The sequence below is a fragment of the Pteropus medius genome, unplaced genomic scaffold (genome assembly GCF_902729225.1).
Source record: "Pteropus medius unplaced genomic scaffold, Ma_sr-lr_union100, whole genome shotgun sequence".
Taxonomy (NCBI): Eukaryota; Metazoa; Chordata; class Mammalia; order Chiroptera; family Pteropodidae; genus Pteropus; species Pteropus medius.
Window position 1 is genome coordinate 134,569 of NW_024340700.1, and position 17,084 is coordinate 151,652.

Consider the following 17,084-nt stretch of genomic DNA (forward strand, 5'->3'; position numbering starts at 1 on the left):
AGAGAGTGTCCCAGCATGTTATAGTCAGAAAGCACAGGATTGAGAGCCAAATGGATCTGTATTTGAGTTGTGACCACTCCAAAGCTGTGTGAACTTACATAGGACACTTTAATTCACAAATTCCATCTTCTAATGTATTCAATAAGGAATGATAACAATCACTTAATAGGATTTATATTGACATTTACCTGAGATAAACTAATAGCAGTGCTTTAAACGTTTTGAAGTGTTACTTATATGTATTATTATTATTAATTTTGACATTATAGGTTTGTCTTCATTTTATCTGGATGGTCAATTAATAACTTTAAGATCAATACATTTGGACAAATACTAAATACATGAAAACCATAATAAAACACCTCCCCTAAGAATTTTATTACATCAAACACTATCAAAATATTTTTATAAATATATATTTTTAACAATCCTATAAATTATAATGTATGCCCATTTTGCAAATGAGAAAACTGAAGAATGGAAATGTTAATAATGTGCTCAAGGTTTTTAAGCAACAAAGCTTTTATTTGAACTTGGATCTGCTGGACTTCTGTCTTCATCAATCTGTCTTCAAATGTTAACTTTGTTATGTGCCTTGTAAACTTTCCTTTCCAACCAGAAGAAAGCTGAGACTTTAGAAGAGAAAAGAATTTTCCATGGGCTATAATAAACTGTGCCTGGGACTAGGAGTGCTCATTGGTGAACTTCATTGTAAACAACTGAAAATATCATCAGAGACAATCACTTTGAAAGGTGGAAGGCAAAGGAAAGACTGAAAGAGAAAATGTGCTTTCTATTTTTTTTTCAGATGGTAGACTGTATCCAAAAAAGAATTGTGAGAGAAAGCTCAGTAAAGGGTTGTTTTTAAAAGATCAGTTTTTTAAAAGAGCAACTCCTCTCTCTTTTTTTAATTTTGTAAATTAAAACAAAACAAACACGACAGCCAACAACAAAACCTAGAACCTGTTTAGGTTCAAGTTACTCTGAAAACAAGAGTTAGATTATCTGAAATCTAAGATGCCAGGTTCTTATTAAGAGAGTGAATAACAAAAGAATATTAATAGGTTAATTTTAAATTTACTTATTATCACACACCATGTTGAGTTAAAGTGCACTTATCCAGGTCAAATAAGGAAGAGAGACAACACACATGATTATGGTTGGATTTGCTCTACTTGCTTTTGTTAATTTTATTTCTTATTCTTAAAAGTTTAATTTACTGATACATCAGTTGGATTTAGCTTCATGCAAACTACACCACAACTTTGTGCCATAAAGCAACATTTATTTTGGCTCATAACATTTTGTTTGGTCTCCACTAGTCTGCCGGTCTGACTCAAGTTATCTGCAGTCAGCCTAAGTTGGCTGGGGATTGGTCTAGAAGGTCTCAGCTAGTATGGCTTGTCTCTTTTCTATACGACCTGTCATTTGACCTGACTAGCCAGGTATGCTTGTTCTCATAGGAAAACTCTAACATGTAAGTACTTATTAAGCTTCTGCTGCTCATGTCTCCTTTGCTTAATGCCCAAATCAAAGGTGGAAAAATAGATTCTACCTTTAGATGGGAGAATCTGTAAAGTTAAATTGCAATGACATGAGTTCTGGAAGAGATATAATTTGCGACCATTTTTAGAATCCATCACATTGATCTACATTTTAATATGAGAAATATAAAATTATAAGTAATTAATTATAAATATGTATTCTTTTTCATAACTACAGATAATAGTTCCCTGTTCTAAGTTTTGTTGAGTTGAAGCCTATTTGTGCCTACACCTTGTCGTCTATCACAACACTTAACTGAAAGAAGAGACTTTACATTATGGTAAAGTGAATACGTTAGACATGTTATCTTTTGAAGATGTTCCCTTGTTGGCTTTTCTTATATCTGTTCACGGCAGCTTACTCTTCCTTTTGGAAATGATCCCTTCTTCATGCTAAATTTAAAGGAGTGGAAGGCAAGCAATACATTCCAAATTGTGCTAATCATTATCTCTGAAAAATTTAAATCTGAAGTGAAGTCATAGAGGCACAGAGAAGAAGGCCCTAAAATGACCACTCGAGAGTTTCTGTGGCTGAGATCCCCAGAGATGCCCTGGTTCCTATATGTCTTAGAATCTGATTATTCAGTATTTTCTTCAGTTCTGTGAGTTTGTATCTCCAAAATGTTCTGTTTTGCATAACTACACATAAATTTAACATATGTGTATAATTTACTGTTTTATATAAATCATATGTAAGCAAAACATTTATGAAGATACAAACATATGTATCTTAAACACACACACACACACACACACACACACATTTGTTTAAGTTTGCCAGAATTTCTTTTTTAGCCAAAGTATGCTTAATAATAAATTAATATAATTCATTTCAAAAAGGCATATCGTAAGTTCAGAATCTTGAAATCTCATTCAGGGCAATACATTCTTTCATTTAATAAATATTTCCTGAGTACCAGCTATGGCCAGGCCTTCTTTTATGTGATTGGGATATATCAGTGAACAGCAGACAGGAATCCCTGCCTCCTGGAGCTGGCGTTCTGGCAGGAGATTGCATGGCTGCAGTGGTTCTAAGAATTCACAAAGGTGCCAATCACTGAGCTCTGAAATGCTCAAAGAGGATTTCGTGGAGGAAGTAATGGTGACCTGTGTATTCAACTGACTGGCAGAAAGAAGAAACAACACAATAGTAAATGTATTCCTGGAATTTTGTATGCATTTTTATGAGTTAAAATATTTCTGTTTGGGTTGGCATTGGTAACAAAAAAAATCTGGTCTGCATTTTTAAAAATGCAAATAAGGCAATCTTGCTTTAAATCCTTCAACAGCTTTCCATTGCCCGTACTATAAGATCTAACATCCTTAGCAGGCTCCTCCAAAATCTGGTCCCAGCATACCTATAAAGGTCTTTTTTCAGTCTTTCTTCTCCTTGGCTGTAACCTCAGTAACCTCTAGCCACACTGACGTACTTCCAATCTTTATATCTTATCAAGCTTTATGATCATTTCCCAATCGGTTTGCTTAACTAACTCCTACTCTTCCTCCGCCTCGCAATTAACTGACTTTTTCTCAGGGAAGCCTTTCCTGATAACCTAGATTATGTAAAGTCCCTTATTATGTACTCTCAACATTCTATATTTTTCCTTCAGAACATTTAACAGACTATAATTAAATAATGATCTGTGTAATTACTGGTTTAATATGTGCCCTTCCACTTGATTGTAAAGATCTTTAAGGACATTCAGTAATTGTTAAATAAATTAATGGATAACATGAAGGGATTATACCTATTTAGACCCTTTTTTGCTCCAATAAATGTTTACTGTAGGGACTGTTCACGTCTGGCAACAAATTATACTAAATATCCTCATGGTGGGATTTTCCAACAAGGTGCTTTCCAGCAGAGAGGATAACCTTTAGCCTCCCTTGTCTATAATAGGTTAGAGATCACAAGAGAGATTGCTTTCTTAGGGTGCCAGTGAAACTTTTTCTTTCCTCTGTTCCTTCTCATAGGAAGGCTATCATGTCTGTTCCACACTCCTCATCTCTATTCACCTACCCAGTTGGATGTTTGCTGAGTTGCAGAATCTGCTGTTCCATCCTGTGACTCTGGTATATACAGAAATATCTTTAGGATAAGGTGGCATAGTAGATATCTAGGGGACATTAGAAAAAAAAAAAAACTAGAATAAAGATATTAATCCAATCCATAGTAGTGAGTGAGTTTTCTTGAGAAAGATAGAAAAAAGTATGAAAAGAAGAGAATAGAAAACTGTGAGCCATCTACATGTAAGGGAAGAGCAGAGGAAGAGAAAAAGCAGGCTGATGGGAGAAGACAGAGATCTGGAAAGAAAACAGAGAAGCTGCATGTCATAGAGTCGAAGGAATGAGAATCTTTCAAGATGAAAGGCAAAATAGAAAATGTGAGAAAGAAGAGGGCTGTATTGATGAGGTCTTGGACGTCAGGTTCTGATTTCACATTTTATTATGATTTTTTGCCATAGATTTTAAAGAACGTAATTGGTGTAAAGAAATCTTAGTTTTATTAATAAAAATAGTGTTTGCTCTTGAGAGTAAGCGGATTAGTGGGAGCAAGAGAGATAAGTAGCATTACTTGCACCTGCTAATAATAAGCTCCTGAGACCTGCATCTTCTGTTCATTCTCCAGTGTGGGAAGAAAGCAACTAATCCTGACCAGCTGACTCTTCAATGTGTACAACTGGTCATGAGAGTGGCCAAAATAGCGAGGGCAGATGGCCCTGTTCCAACTCTGCCGCCATTTTCCGGACAAATGCTCAAATGAGGATGAATTAGCCACATTTTTGTACAAAGGACAAAGCATTTCTTTTTTCTATTTTTTTTTTTGTTGATATATAATACTTGCATGGACTCCTTGTTTTCAAAGTAAAGAGGAATTATATGTTTAGATTTTAAAAAAATATATCGCCTACACAGCAAGCCAGAGTAATCCCTTTAAAACACATGTAAGATGTCATTCCTTGGTTTAAAGCTCTACAATAGCTTTCTGTTTTACTTGGAGTGGAAGTGGAAGTCTTTAACACACCTCAGATGGTCTTACACAATCTAGCTTCTCATTACCCTTTAGTCTATTTTCTATTTCTCTCTCCCTTGCTCACTCTTCTCTAGTTACATTGGCCTCGTTGTTGTGCCTTCAACACACTAAACACACAGCTGCCTCAGGACATTTGCACTTAATCTCTTTAACTAGAACATTCTTTTCCCCAGATACCTATGGAGTTCATCCCCTCATGTCCGTACAAGTTTTGTTCAAATATCGTCTTCTCGATGAGGCCTGCCTAATCACACTGTTTAAATGGAATTCCACTCCAGCGCACCCTATTCTCTTTCTGTTTCATTTTCCAACATACTGCTTATCATCACGTGGCATCCTATATCTGTTAAATACATAGTTGTTTTCGGTTTCTCTTCTTCCACTAGACTCTAAGCACCAAGGGAAGGGATTTGATCAGTTTTGCTCATGGCTGTACTCGGCAAGACCTATAACAGTCCCTGTAACATAAAAGTGCTCGATAAATATTTGTTGAATGAAATAAATGAGTTTTTTTATTCTCTAATGATTGTACTTAGCATTTTTTTTTTTTGACCTTTTAGTTTGTTAAAGAAGCTGTTAATCTTCCTATGGATTTCTATGACTCTAGAGAGATTTTTTCATCCCTCTGAAAATTTTGAGTTGCTATGCTAAAGACTTTTTTTTTTTCCCCAAGACTGCCACTACTACCAGGGTTTTAGTTAGACTGAAAAAAAAGATGACCTATTTCTTCTAGGTAGAATGGAGCTGGGCAAAGCCTGGCTAGGATGTTGGCACCATTTGTAGTCAGAAATATTATTACTCAATCTGTCTAATCTGCCATTTCTACTCTAATTTTATTTTATATGTGTGCATTTAATTTGTGTTATTACAGTATTATGTTCACTGACTACTAATTATGGAAATGCTTCAAAGAAATGTGTATTTTTCTCTATAATTAAGTTTTAATACTTAAAGGCAAAGGACCAGGTTTTTATGATGTCTAAATCGATGGTGCACAGAGGCTCAATAAATATTGGTGCAGCGATGACTGTCTTTTAATCATGAGAGTCAAATAATGGCATTAAAATTATAATCTTATCCATGGGTATCAACTTTACCAAGCTATTCAAGATCTACATAAGAACAAATTATGCATGCCTTAAAACAGCAAGAAATTTGGAATCAGAGAATAGAAGGAAAGGAATAATTGACAACTTTCTGTTATATTGCTTCCACATTTGTCTCCAACTATTTAAGTGTTAAGAACATTTTCAGAATACTAATTAATCTTATTCATCCTGGCGTGTCTTTCTTCCATATATTGTTATAAAAGTATTTGGTGTTATATTCATAAGAACAATTTTAGTGAATCCTTCAAACCCATTGATTCTCTCAATATTTGACCAAGAGAGGGGCAAAGTTCTGTTGCAAGAAATATCAGTGGTGTGGGCCTTTATTCTGCTACCTCAGCAAGATGGAAGCTAACTATTTCAGCTCTGAGCTGGAAAATAAAGACAAAGAAGAAATGCTCCCTAACCCTAGATCTGAAACTATTTACGTTTCAGAGCCTCATGCCACCGACTCCAAAACAGTTGTTGCTGTTATGCTGTTTACTTCCTCTCTGCCATGACTCTTCTCATTTTTTTTTGGAAATCTCAAGGTTTTTGAGAAACAACACTGTGCCTCAGAAAATGTTCAAAGCCCTTGAAAACAAAAACTATTTATTAAGGATGATAATGACCTGAATTTCTTATAACGAAAATTCCTAGAATTTCTGAGCATTGCTACAAAGAAGTAGTTGACACAAGTGGATATCCTTTAGCTACTAACAATTAGAATTAAAGTATCTGTGAAGGGATTTTGACAATTCAATAACTACCACATTTTTGCCAAGATTAGTGGTCTGAACATTTATTCTCTCATAGTATGACAATGCTGAGTTTCTGAGTTTCTATAAGTAAAACAAACAAACAAACAAGCACTTCTGACTCATTCCTTAAAGAAGCCTACTGTTATTTTCTTCAAAGACATAAGTCACTCCCTTGTTCCAAAATTTTCATTGGTTTACCGAATAAAGTATAAACACACCCTTACCATTGCAGCTTCACCTGAATCCTCCCCTTGAGGCAAGGTGGTCTACTCACTGTCCTCTTAAATTCCAATGGAGGCTTCAAGAAGTCCCATTGCCATGCCTTTGCCAATAAACTTGTCTTGCATTTAACATGACTTATGTGCTTAGATCCAGTCAAATCCAACATCTGTCATGAATGCTCCCCTGACAGGCCATGTTCCTATTTTGATCTAGACATTTCATTGCCTAGAATAGTCAGAATCATGAATTTGATATCAGACCTTTTACTGGATGTGAAATCTTAGGCAAGTACCTGTCTCCCTAAATTCCATTTTTTTAATCCATTGAATGGTGGTAACAATACCAAAGTCACACAAGTTGTCGTGAAGATCGAACTCTGTAAACTCTAAAAAGATATAGAACTTAGGTATAAAATTATAAATTCTATTCAATTTCAGGTAGTGTTTATTAGTTACCATTTTATGTATAAGTATTTTATTTCTCATCCACATCCTGAAATCCCTGAGAGTGCTGTGTAGTTCTTATACTTTGTCTCCTCATTATGCCTGGCCAAGTACTGTTTTATTCTATATGAACAGAAACATTTGTCAATTGATGGGCTGTATTTGATACAGTGATGAAATGCTTCCAGAGCATCTCATATTTAGTAACTTATTTGTTGGTTAGTAATATTTGAAGATGTTAATTAATTAATTTTGTTGTTGTTAATCACAGGGGATTAAGGGTAATTTAAAAGAGAATCATTGTGACAAAGATAAGCATGTTCTATATATTAATAAAAAATTCCCTACCCCTACTTTTTGTCTCTGCCAGAAAAACCAATGCTAAACTTGATCAAATGTTGCCAGTTTTTCATTATTTTTGCTTTAAAAGCTAGGACTCAGCCTTGAGTCTCTGACTGCAGGATAACCTGTAATTCAATCTATTGGGGGCTGGCTGTGTATCAAAACACAGTGGCTTTAATTAGAGCTTTCAAACAGCTGACAAAAAGTGGAAAAGCTGGGGGTGGAGTGGGGAAAGAGAAAAGTTACTTTGTTTTAGGGACCTATTTTTTTTTTTATCCTTTGGTTACAGACATCAGTGGCTGCTTCAGGAACAGTGGAGTGTCCTGAGTTTACTACAGTAGGTCTCGAGGGTAATCACGACAGCTTGGAACAGAGCAATAAAAATATGTAATACAGCCAAATAGATTATGTAAAAAGCCACCTTTTTGGAAATTAACATGAGGTTGAGCAGTTCGTTTCTCCAAATGATTACAAAATGATCACAAGTGTTCATTAAGACTTCAAAGCATAATAGAAAGTAATGCGAGATTCACCTAGTATTCCTCTCATCCTTCAGAGCTGCTCTTGGATTTTAAGTGATGGCTCATTGTGCTTCCAGTGAGGGCAAAGAGGGTTGGCTTTCCCTTAAAAAAGAGAAAGAAGAATAACAGGGATGTCCCAGTTGTTTTGAATGCTTTGGAGTATTTAATTGGAATAAAGATAAATTGTTAAAGTCATTTTAAAATCATAGGAACTGTACAATTTCTTGAAGAACAAGGCGAGAATAACTCTTCAATAAAATATATTGTGTAATTTAGATAAACAACTTTTAGCAATTCGACATCTATTAAAAACTTTAAAATGTTTATTTACTCAGAAATCCCATTTCTAAAAATCTTTCAAAAGGGAATAATAGCAAATATGAAAGAACAAAAGCTTTATTTACTAAGGTATGATCAACTATATAAAATAAACCATAATGTAACCATTAAAACACTGCCATTAAAAGTGATATTTTACCATAGGATAATGTTAAGAGGCAAAAGTCAGACATAAAATTATGTTTCTGTTACATAACTAAAACTATAAAATACAAAGTGAAATGTAAAATATTAGGAAATATTCCAAAATGCTAATGGGATTATATCTAAGTATAGGTAGTATTAAGTTATCTCCTTAACTTTTCCATATATTATGTAAGGATGAATACAATTTAAAAACAAGAGGCTTATTTCTCTCCCTGTTGAAAATAAGGGAAATTTCCTTCCTCTCCTTTTTCTCAGAACATTTACTTTAGAAAACTTGTAATTGTAGGTATAAAAGTACTTCGTGTTTTTGAAATAAAAGTGCTTTTGAAGACTAGATAAGTCTTTGTCAGCTCTATGACCCAGGATGTCTCTCTCAAAAATCTGAGAACCATATCTTTGAAATGTAAACATCAAACTTCTCTGTTACGTAAGGACATAGCAAGAAGAATGAACCCAAAGTCTATGAACCAAGAAGGGTCCTCACCAGACACTGGATCTGCCCGGTGTCTTGATCTTGGACTTCCCAGCCTCCAGAACTGTGAGAAATAATCTCTGTTATTTAAGCTCACCCCATCCTCCTCCCCTCACCCCCCTACAAAGGAAATGTTAACACCAGAGGAGATAGCATCTCTGTCTTCCAGTTTCTGGAGGAGGGCAAGAACCTGACTTTAGTGGGCATGTTGTTCAAAGTTGCAAAACTACCTTCTGTCATAAAAATATGAGAAGTTTGTTTTTCCTCTGGATGAGATAAATGAGCTACCACAGATGCACCCTAATTACCAGCTGAATTTAGAATGAACTATATGTGACAAATAGTGTTGTCCAGTCCTCCTACTTGAAGACTAGTTATTATTATCTTGAACACATAGCTGTAATGGATTATATCAGCTTGGCAATATCAGTGGGTGAGATTCCTTTCTGTCTTTGCAGATTACTTGTAATGTATGTTACATTTTGGTTTAACGCTTATTCAATAATAAAAGTGCTTTCTTTCTTTATTACCTTTTGTGTTGGAAAAATATTATTAATCAAATTTCTCCAACAATTTCAAATTTTATAAAATGAGCTTTATTATGATTACGAGTGAAGATAGTTTATCTTATGATTAGCTTCTATTTTCCTAATTGATAGTTTCTTCACCTTTTTGTTAACAATCAGTTTATAACTACTTTATTAGTTTATCTTTATGCTATAAACTTCTCTCTGCTCCACATTCTTTTGACTTGAAAAAGCAACAAGAATTCTTTTGACTGTTCTATTTTCTTCTAAGCTGCATGTCCTAGGGTTTTAAGCCTGGAAAATACATGTTAGTATCATCTTGCTGCAACTAGGAACTTCACCAGCATCTCATGGAGATCAACTTAAAAACTCTGCTTTTCAAAGTAACCAATGTATCATTAGTTCTGGTTAGCTTTTCCTTTGGTCTCTGTTTTCTGGTTTCAAAATGTTTATTTTTTCTTTCTTTCTTCTATCCTCTGATGCTCTTTTGAGGAGCATCAAACAACAAAAATATTTTAGTATAATTTTGTCCCAAATACTGCATTTATCTATCATGTATGTATGTATGTATGTATGTATGTATGTATGTATGTATCTCTTTTTCTCTCTATTATCTTTGTGTTGTTAACAATTTGTTCAGAGTGGAATAAATCAATAAGATGGTTACAAACTGATTGTTTTTTATCTAAAGTTTGAATTTAACTGACATTTTGTATTTCTAATTATTAAGAATAATAACCCCATAGGTATGGTTATCATAATTATGCTTATCGAAACTGTTTTCCTCAAGGATAGCAATCCGGGTCAGGGGGAGTAATTCAATATTTTATAACATATTATTTAAATAAGTTAATAGATTAAATACAATGGAACTAATAATGCTTATAAAATTTAAATGAATAGAAAGATAATTATTTATAAGATAAAAATATATTTTCTTATTCTTTAGAAAAAATTAACTTATTTTTCTATTAAGACACTGAAAAATAAACATTTGAAAGGCTTTTGGTTTTCTTTTTACATATCTGTTTCTATGACATAAGTGATCTTATTATTTTTGCCATTATAAAATATAGTCACATTTTTTTTCCTACAGTCAAAAGAGTAAGTGCCTATAGCTACTAAATCCTCTAAACTTCTATGAATTCTTCTTCCCCTGGCTTGTAGTACACAAATATAATGAGGAGGGACAATTTGAGATGACTAGTGTTGGCAGTTCATTTCCTCCTCCTTTTGGTAGCCAGCTAGACACAGGTCTTAAGTCAGCTTGATTAAAAACAACAACAACAAACAACAACAAAAACCAACAAGCTGATGGCAGCGCCTGAGATCTGAGACTCCCCTTTCCAGTAAGGCTATGTTTTTAATGTTTCATGACATTGTTAAAAGAAACTCTGCTTGTCACACTTTCAAAATCAAGTAGCCATTTTCTACCCCTCTTTGTCTATCAATATGCAAAATAATAGTATCTAGTGAGGTTCTCATTCTAGAGCATGTTCCATGACACGTCCTGCTATCCCCACCCAACATGTCTCTCAGATATGCAGGCTAGTGAAATGGTGTGCACCTTGCTGTTTTCCCTGCCTCTATATTTCCCCAGGACACCCACTTTATTTTATGCCTCTTGTTGCTAATATTGTGTGTGCGTACTCCCATAGCGTGACATGTACTGTCTGAATTTGAAGACAGTATCAGTGGTGTGATTTAGAGCCAGATGTGCCTTTTTATTATATTTTATGAGACCTACAAGGCTCTGATCCTAGTTTCAGTCTGAAGTCAGAAGATCTAATCACTTCATTTCAGCCTCCTGAAAGCCACCTTTCTTTCCCTTTGCTTTTTATAAAATTTCAGAAAGTAGAACTGTTAAGAAAAAGAAATACTTTAAAGTCAAGATTTCAATTAGATTCTGCCCCTAATATGTATCTCGAAATGGGCTTGAGATTTAAATAATTATAGAAGTTTTGTTCAACAAGCCATGGACATTTTAGAGTGTTAATTACAGTTAGAGAAGAAATATTAGGTAAATAAATCTATTTTCTGCAATGGTTTATTAATCTTGTATTCTCTTTTTTGTGCTTGAGGGGGGATGTAGATTGAATACGTTTGTGGTGACTTATTCCTTGCTTTTTTCTGTCACATGAACATGTTAATAATCTGAGTTTAATTTGGTGGTGGAGTGGGGGACAACCAAATCTGTTTATTCGCTGCTCTAGCAGTTTGAAATTTCTGCCAAGTTAAGCTTGTAAATTTTTTTTGTTCATTTTACTGAGAGCTATAAGTAAATAATCTTATATTACGGATTGGGAGATAATTTTATTTTGCTCTGAAATATTTCAATAAACTGCAAATTGCCCATCAGAACTATCTTCTACAAAAGCATTTTATATTTTCCCACTTGCCTTTACATCCTGTACTGTTTGTGGCTAGGGTTAGGAGACCACAGATTACACTTTCTAGGATCCTTTGATAATGGCAGAAGATCAGCATTATAAAGGAAGAGAGAATCTTCTGTCATCTAATACCTACTCAGTGACAATTACTTATAGTCGTTGCAGTGGTAGTGAGGTAAGTTGATTTGGGGCTCTGCAGTGCAAATGGAAGCAGCATTTTTCTGTATGGAACGGTCCTTACTTAGCATTCCAGAATCAGCCTTGAGAGAGCTTCCAACAGCATAGCATGAAGTGTGTGCTCCCCAGCCAGGACTATCAGCAATGTCTAATCCCTAGGTGTTACCTCTTCTTCCTTCTTGCTCCTCCAGCCCCCATTACCATTTTGTTCTTCCAGATATTCCAGTACCTTTGTTATCAATTTCCTCTTATGTATTTAAATTCCTTCTATCATTTCTATTTTCCTTACTGGACCCGAACTGATAAAGTACTGATCAGAGGCCACTAGAAATCCTTCACTACAAACAGAATATCTGTGTTTGATACCATAATAGACACCTCAAAAATTATGCTTTTTGGAAGGTATATGGTTTCACAAAAGAATGAGGAAGCACATTCATACTTCTGAAATGAAAATGCAATGGTGTGCCATATTATAACCCAACACAGTTTTTTAATGTAAATTTCACTTGATTGTATTTAGAAAGACAATAAATGACCCAACAAAAACCTCACTTCAAATACAACCGTATAGGTAGGTTGAAAGTAAACAAATGAAAAAAGATATGCAAACATTAATTTTAAAAAAGCAGAAATGATTATATTAATAACATATGAAGTAGAAATCAGAGAAAATAAAATTACCAGGTAAAAAAGGAGATCACCAAAAGAGTCAATCCACCAGGGAGACATCGAATGCTGAAGTATATGAGCCAAATAACTGAGCTTCAGAATACATGAAGCAAAAGCTGATTAAACTAAAACGAGAAACAGAATTTCAAAGTTATAGTTGAGGATTTTAACACCGCTCTCTCAGCAACTGAAAGAATTACTAGACAGAAAAACAGCAAGAATATAGAAGAACTGAACCACACAATCAATTGGATCTAATAGAAATTTAAAGAACAGTCCATACAACAAAAGCAGAATATACGTTCTTTTCAAGTGCCCATGGAACTTTCACCAATACACATCATATCTTGTGAGAACAAGTCTGTATTTTGATTGTGGTGGTGGTTATACAAATTTACAAGTGAGGAAAAGTACACAGAACCACACACACACATACACACACACACATACACAAATGAATGCAGGTTTTAAAACACTGATGTACCATCAATTTATTGGTGTTGATTTAGCACTTGTAGCTATTTAAGATGTCATTATCAGAAGAGGCTAGGTAAAAGGTGTGTGGGACTCTGTTCTATTTTCCAACTTCCCATGAGTCTACTATTATTTCAAATAAAAAGCGTAAAGAAATACGTTTAGTATATGCCAACTGAATGAAAATAAGAATAATCTAATTTTCTTTGTTGCTGAATATTTTGTTGCTTTTATGTGAGCCCCAAAAGAATTACATTTTATGTTCAATTGCTGATAGAAAAATTTAGTATTTCTGTGCTTGGAGAGTAAAGTAGTGTTACTATTGCAATACCAATAAATTGACTTGGACATACTACTAGGAAAAGAACAGAATGTTCTAAGATTGCTCATGGCACAGGTTGGTAGAGAAAAGTTGAAAAGTGTGATTTCTTCATGTCTTGAGAAATCCACACATCCAGTCTCTAAAGAAATTATTTTGTTACAGCAGAAATCAGTGCTTTGTTTTTAAACTTTAGATTATACTTAACCAAAGGTCATTGGTTTTACAATGGCGTTTAAGAATTTCTAAATACTCCTATTATGTATTTTGTTTACAAGTGCTGGTTTCCTTTTAGTTCTACTTTCAGTCAATAGAAAATAAGTATCAAACGATCTGTATTGTGAGTGTGATGTTACCATTTTTTAAATTTATAGTGTAAAGTGTAACAATTTAAAGAATTATATTTCCAATAGGAAACACATTATTTGATTTAATACAGGGAGTTGGGATCATAAGCTAGATATTAAAGAAAATAGAACGATGATTTAAAATTTTTAGTACATTCATAAATCAGTTGTCTGAGAAAGTTTTACCACTGAAATTGATGGTGAAAAAGATCATAGACCAATCTTTTTACTACTCATCATTTTAGCTTCCATCTAAAAATCATAAGATGTACTTAGAGGCATATTTTAAATATGAGCTAAAATTTTGTAGAACTGCCAGTGGTCTAATTCTTTATATCTTTCAATGGATAAAAGCCTAAGAATAATTGTATAAACCATCATTGTTCTTGTGGATAACATTAAAAATGAACTGTGTTCTTGACATTGGTCTTGACAATGATTTTTTGGATTTGACACCAAAAAAAGCAACAAAAGCAAAATTAAATAAGCAGGACTACATCAAACTAAAAGCTTCTGCGTCACATAGAAAACCATAAAAAAAAAGGCAACTGAATGGGAGAAAATATTTGCAAATCATGTATCTGATTAGGGGTTAACTTACAATGTATATGAAGAACTTGTACAACTCAACAGCAATGAAAAGATGTCCAACATCACTAATCATCAGGGACATGCAAATCAAAACCATGAGTTTGAAAACTTGCTTCTTGACCTATGTATGTGCTGGCTTAGGCAGAGAAAAATGAAGAACAGATTTTTAATTTAGTGAAATTACTTTTTTAAATGGAGAATTAAAGACGTATAACAATGGCTAAAACATGAGCTTAAACGATCAATCATCACTTTGCCTAATGATAAACAGTAGTTCGCAAAGTTGGCTTATCAGCAAAAACATTTTAAGAGTGAATGCTTTATGAAAGTGAAATTGTGAAAGCTTTCACTGAGTATGATAAAATTGCAGCAGAATTAAAGTGTGAGAATTGTGAAGAGTTTACTTTATTGACAATAAAATTTTAAAAACTTATATTCAAGCACATGTAATAAAAGCCCACATTTTTTCCCCTTCAAAAAGACCCTTCAACTACTTTTCCCTTAATAAAAGACGCAGCCTTACAATATTTCATATGACATGAGTCATTCGATTTTTCAACTAAAAGATACTTAACAAAAATTCTTCCAGTAGTTGTCTCAAATGTTCCATGTACTATCTCTTTGGTAGTGTTCTAGTCATCTTGCCTTATGGATTATGCTTATAAAGTTTGCAAAACAGTAAAAAAAAAAAAACCCAAAAAACAAAACTATTTCAATTCGCATGCACATTTTAAAGTGGATTTACATTCTCAAAATATAGTGACACTGAAAAGAAATTACTATACAACGTAAATTCAGGTTGGCTCAATTTTATGAAATAAAATTCAGTTCAGCTGTGATTAGCTGCTAGGAAAGACACAGCTAGGAAAGACATAGATAGGAAAGCTTGTTTTGGTTTTTCTGATAGCATGTGATTAAAATATTTTAAAGTTTTGTTAATTTATTCAACAAATAATTATTTAGCTTATCATCTGCTTAGCATAATCAATGAACAAAAAAGATGAAAATCTCTATTTAAGGAATATAAAAATTTTAAGTTAAAACCCCCCAAATTTGAAGAATTTTAGATGCCATCAGAGACCTTTAGGTAGCTATTCTTTTTCTCTATTAGAGAACTTCCCGGAAAGATTCAAGAAACAGTGGTCTAGATGTTTTCTTACTTCTCTAAATACCTAGGTAGTTACTTTGAGAATCAGAAGGCTCCTTGAGTGAGTGTGGAAAAAGTGAGCTGATGGAATTGGCAAGCTGGAGGGATACCTGTGTGACACAGATCAGTCTGGGGAATCTCATGCTCCCTTGCCAGAATGGAATAGTCCTGTGGCCAGAAATTTCATGTTCTCAGACCTGGTCTTTTCCATTGGACAGCAGTGGATCAAAACTAGGTAATTTTGCTGTTAGGATACCTTTTCCTCTGCACCATGTAGCCCATTTCCTTTTCATTCAGACAGAGCTCAGAAGTTGATTATGTTTCACCTTTTTTTGTTATAATCACATTACATTTCTTCTTCTTTGACACTATATTCCATTCTCACATGCAGTTTGCTCACCCTTTATGCTCACCCATTTCATATATACAATTTTGTCTGATTTTCTAGGTTCTCCTAAAAATGGTCTTACTATTTGGCTATGTGCTTATTATTTACTTTTATTGAAGAAAAACATTACTTTCCATTTCTGGGGTATCTCATTTTGCTCTTATGGTCTATTATATGAAGATATAGATGGTTTATTTTATCTGATTACATAAAATTTTAGATCCTGATAATAGTCATAAGAAAATGACAACAAACAGACATTTAAGAGTGAGCATCAATCTGCAGCTCATTATCTTTGTCCTTTTAAATCCTCCAAGTGAGGTCCTCTGATGACCTCCTATCAATTCTGATTCCTAAAAATATCCCAGATGAGAGTTCAAGCTACACCGACCCTCTGCTTATTTCAGCTTTCTGATGATTATACTCCTAGTTGACTACCAACGGGTCCTTCACTTGCCATCCAAGTCTTGTTGGCTCCCAACTTCAATAAAGATCTGGTGTGCTGGGGAAGACCTTGCATTCCTATATCCAAAGGAAATTTCCCTCCCTGACGCTATCTGTATCTCTTAACTTTCCTACATGCTGGTTCTCAGGATGGGGCTTCGAGATCTAGTATCTTGCTTTTGCCAGTTTCCTTCCCTGAAGGCTTCCTACTCTGGTCCTGACCCCAGTGTCTGGTTTCAGCTGCTTTATGAAGACTCTCTTTGAGGATGATAACCACTTGCCTTACTCCTGAGCATAGCCCACCCTGGAGTCTGTGATATTGTGCTTTTCCAAGTCCCTCTATTTGCCTGGGAAAGCCTAGTGCTTGTTTTTGCTGAGTTGGAAATGTCATGAATTCATTTAGCTTTGGCTCCCTTAGCTTATCCACCACCAGCTTCCTTTTTAACGAGGTGACATGCTTGGTCTCAGCTTCATTGGAAATGTCATGAATTCATTTAGCTTTGGCTCCCTTAGCTTATCCACCACCAGCTTCCTTTTTAACGAGGTGACATGCTTGGTCTCAGCTTCTCTCTCTTTGTCTGAGATTTCCTAGGAAGAATCTTTATTTCCAGCGATTTGCCTTCTGAATCTTAACCACCTTAAAAAAAAATTATTAGCCCTTTTTACTCCTACATATAACTTTCTTTTAAAAATAT